Genomic DNA, 4,888 nt, shown 5'->3' on the forward strand with positions numbered 1-4,888 from the left:
GAATATTTTATGTGTCACTTCTTATGTTTTCTTTTCTCTGAAAGGAGGAGAAAAACATTTTTTATGTAATAATGTCTTCATATTTCTTTTCTGAAGCCTGAGGTAGAACTCGCCTGCTGACCCCCTCACCTCCACAGTATATCAAAAGGCCATCTCTATGAAGGACTGTTTCCTAGTCACTGATATCAGTTATGAATATTTCATCTTGACTGCCTGCTACAAGTGACATGAAACTAAATGTTTAGGGTGTATTTGTATTGCAATTAACTCATTTCCTTGTGAGACTATAATCACATATACAAGACTGTTTCCTGAATAAAGTAGATATTTCCAAACAGTTATTATGCATCTTGTCTTGTGTTTAGCTCACCCGGACTGTGCAGCCAGGTGAACTTATGCCAGGGCGTGCATTTCTATCTTCAATCATCACTGAAACTGATGCTTTACATACATCTTGTACATGAATGATGCTTTGATCGGGTTGTCAGACTCATTGACTCAGTTGATTGTGTGTGGTCGTACCATGGCGTTTATAATAGCTTATTTAAGAAATACACGACTCATGGTCATTGTTTATGGTACAATAGGACACTGGAGGGAGAATAAACACCCCCTCATGGTTTATTCTCCCTGCAGTCGTTTATTTCTTATATGAGATATCAACATTTTGTACATCTTTAAGGATGTTAATAAAATTACAAGCTTTAATAGTATTTACCTGGATTTAAATAATTATGACTCTCTGAATATAATCTGACCTCAGCAATGTCAGACAAGTTCAGACATGTTTGGTATTTCCCAGATATTCTCACAATCTTTACGTCAGTTATTTGTACCTTTTCTCCCTATACCGATTGTCATATCTCTCCCACTTTTCAATGTGATCGTTCGGCCCTTGCGTATATCTGCATAGCCCAGCTACATCTATTGGGAATGACTCACCAGACACTGCCCTCCAAAACATAACGTCATCCAATTTACGACTTCATCAAGTTGCGAACGTATGTTCGAATCTCCAGGATTTTTGTTTGTTGTTTAAAGCCGCACTCAGCAATATTCCAGCGGTATATCGGCGGTCTGTAAATAATCGAGTCTGGACCAGACAATCCAGTGATTGACATGAGCAATGATCTACGCAATTGAGATACAATGACATGCATTTAGTTAGTCGCCTATTACGACAAGCATAGTCGCCTTATACGACAGGCATGGGTTTTAACCCCGATCTTCATGGGTCCAAATCTCCAGGAAAGATGTCTTGATAGAGCAATGTTTTATCGTGAAATAAACCATGCTTTGTTCGTCATTGTTCTTTGCAATGTATCTCGTAGCTATCTTATATCATAATATAAATCACTGGTTTATATGGTCAAGTCTCAATTACTTACAGGTGGAATAGTGAGTCCTTGCTGACTTGGTTGCTGAGTGCAGTGTTAAACAAGAAACATTCAAACCTCCATGGATGTTCGTAGATGAGTTGTGAACATGTCACATTTCATCTGTGCATATAAATAAATTACGACCCAAGGGAACATCTTGAGCTGAAATCAGTATAACGTTCCAGTTGCACGTACAAGTTGTTCTTGTACATAGCAATCCAGGAAAACACATTACGGTTCAATGACAGTTAATTGCTTGTCTTAAGACCCATCAGTATCCAGGGCTAGATTTTTACATATAAAACAAACACCAGTGTAACCACATACTGAAAAATGCAACATATTATTTATGACTACATGCACCCAGTGCATGTCAAAATTTTACAAATTTGTGACTGACTTACTATTAAAGAACGTTTGCTACACAACATCAGTCTTTGAACTCAGTACACCTAATTTACCATACTACATCACTATTCCCAGTGTTATCTGTATTTTTTTACATTGTCCTTTGGCTTTAGGTCATCAAATGAATCTTATTAGGTAATTATAATGACAAGAAAGCAAGAGAATGTATGGGATATGATTCCATTTGAAGCGATCTTGTCAGTGAACTTAAAATGTCAGAATATTAAAGACACTGATTATATACATCTATAGTTAAAAGGTTCTGTTATAAGTGCAACCTGGTTTAGTCTGGTGCAACAAGGTTGTGATGTCAACCTGCACCAGGTGCGAGCTATATCTGGTGCCTTAAGTCTAGCCCTGTTATGCGGTCAACCAAGCTGCTTGCATGTATAGATAGCTTGATCTGTTGCTCATGCTGTCAACCACTTATCTCTGCTGTGACATAGCTGGAATATTGCTGCAGTATTAAACAACAATCACCCAATTCAAAACATTTTCGTTCATTTTGGACCAGTGAAATTATAAAGGCAAATGAGTTCACAATTATATGAACACAAACATCCACAGCTTTTGCAACACTGTTTTCAGTGGACCCTACACAGGTGTTTGTGCTCAAACATGCCGACTACAGATGGCAGATACAGACTGAGCAAGGAAGTTCTAGCACCAAAACAGGTGACTGGAAGCGGACGAATGCATCCCACCAAACCAGGTGACTGGAAGCAGAAGAGTACTTCCCGCCGAAACAGGTGACTGGAAGCAGATGAATGCATCCCTCCAAACCAAGTGACTGGAAGTGGACGAATGCATCCCGCCAAACCAGGTGACTGGAAGCGGATGAATGCATCCCTCCAAACCAAGTGACTGGAAGTGGACGAATGCATCCCCCCAAACCAGGTGACTGGAAGTGGACGATTGCATCCCACCAGACCAGATGACTGGAAGTGGACGATTGCATCCCACCAGACCAGATGACTGGAAGTGGACGATTGCATCCCGCCGAACCAGGTGACTGGACGTGGACGATTGCATCCCACCAGACCAGGTGACTGGACGTGGATGATTGCATCCCACCAGACCAGATGACTAGAAGTGGACGAATGCATCCCACCAGACCAGATGACTGGAAGTGGACGATTGCATCCCGCCGAACCAGGTGACTGGACGTGGACGATTGCATCCCACATAACCAGGTGACTGGAAGTGGACGATTGCATCCCACCAGACCAGATGACTGGAAGTGGACGAATGCATCCCACCAGACCAGATGACTGGAAGTGGACGATTGCATCCCGCCGAACCAGGTGACTGGAAGTGGACGATTGCATCCCGCCGAACCAGGTGACTGGAAGTGGACGATTGCATCCCACCGGACCATATGACTGGAAGTGGACGAATGCATCCCACCAGACCAGATGACTGGAAGTGGACGACAAAACCAGATGCTAGTACCTGGCCACTCGATCCGGGGGTGCCCAGATTCCCGGATTCTCCACCATTTGTTCAAGAGCAGGGAAGACAAACCTTAGGGGAGAAGATTATGACGACAGGAGCCAGGTGTCTTGTTGCAGATTGAGAAAGGTCGAAATAGTCATCATGTGACAAAACGCACACCGGACCCAGTGACCAATGTCCAGGTGTGCTGCTTTGTCACTTAGGCACATACAGGAAGTTGGAGGGCGATTCTCCATCGTTGAGGTACTCCTTGGTGGTGCGGTCGCCGTAGCCGCCAGTACAGTCCCTCATCTCCTGTCGATGACGTCTGTTGCTTAAAGTATCTAAGAGCTCGCCCTCTGCCTTAACATGGTTAGAAACTAACAGTTTTTGTCCACTAGTCCTTATAATGATAACATAAAGCAAAACCCTTGAAATGGGCCAATTTCTACTAGCCCTTAGGATACCTTTACTATTGGGCAGTTTGGTAAGGACTACAGGACTAGTGCCAATTTCTAACACTGCTTAATAGCAATTCAAGCTGACCCAACACTCTTTGTGACGTGTGTGTGAGGGTGGATTTATTGGGAGTTTTAGTATTGATAAGATTTCTGTTTAATATTCATAAGATTTCTCTTTTTGTGTTGATAGATTTCTATTTCCTGTTTCACAATGTTGTGAGGGTTTAATAGGTAGAGTTATTAAATAACATAGTGCAAGGCAAGTGACCCATGTGCATACCTAAGATCCGGCGACGCAAGGTGTTAATTGACATGTATAGATAACAGGGAGGTTAAGGGTCCGGAGGGGGCTTATGATTAAAGGGGGTACGCCGCCGGGTTGCTGTCAAGAATATATCGAATGTGGTGTGGATCATGTTTGTAAGGCCTTTAACCTTGCAGGATTAATGACGATGAGAGTCTGATGTACAGAGTGCATGTCTTCTACTCGCTGTGTTTAGGCTGTTGTGTATCATTTCCGCAGCTCCACCACACACGTGCTCGTCCTCTGATACTGTGTCCTGTCACACATGTATGTACGCGCAGACTCGTCAGAAAACAACTGGCATACACGGGTACCATAGCACCGATGAATAATACAAACACAGTTTATTTATCAGTCCCTTGTGGTATTTCCCACGACAGCAATTGTCCAATTTGTTGCAACATTTTAATACAGAATATTTTTCTACTATGGGCAAGACGGGATTCAATGTCGTAAATTCTCAAAAATAAACAATGATATCAATAAAACATTATGACATTTTGCAGATAGTTGGGGTGGGGATGGTTATGGTCCTGCAAGCTTTCCATCTGACAAAATTAACTTACCTGATTTATCAATGTTTTATCTAGCAACTGAACTAAACAGATCCTATTATCATTCAAATGTTGTTAGGAGTTGTCATTAAGTACCTCCAGTCTGTCCACAAGACCCATCTAGTGCAGTGCGTAATACATGAGGACAGATTTAATCTATCATCACAATTTGATAGTAATTCATAAACACCTGCTTATAATATAGTTGGAATCTTACAATGTTTTTTATGGTTTTGTAAATTTTGTTTTTTGTCGCGTTTATTCAATAACAGAGTTAAAGCGTTATTTCTTAACATGTAAGGCCACTCGCTGCCCAGACAAGATACGTAGCTCATATAAAACGAGGAA

Source organism: Haliotis rufescens, unplaced genomic scaffold (genome assembly GCF_023055435.1).
Source record: "Haliotis rufescens isolate VD_foot unplaced genomic scaffold, xgHalRufe1.0.p SCAF_5, whole genome shotgun sequence".
Taxonomy (NCBI): Eukaryota; Metazoa; Mollusca; class Gastropoda; order Lepetellida; family Haliotidae; genus Haliotis; species Haliotis rufescens.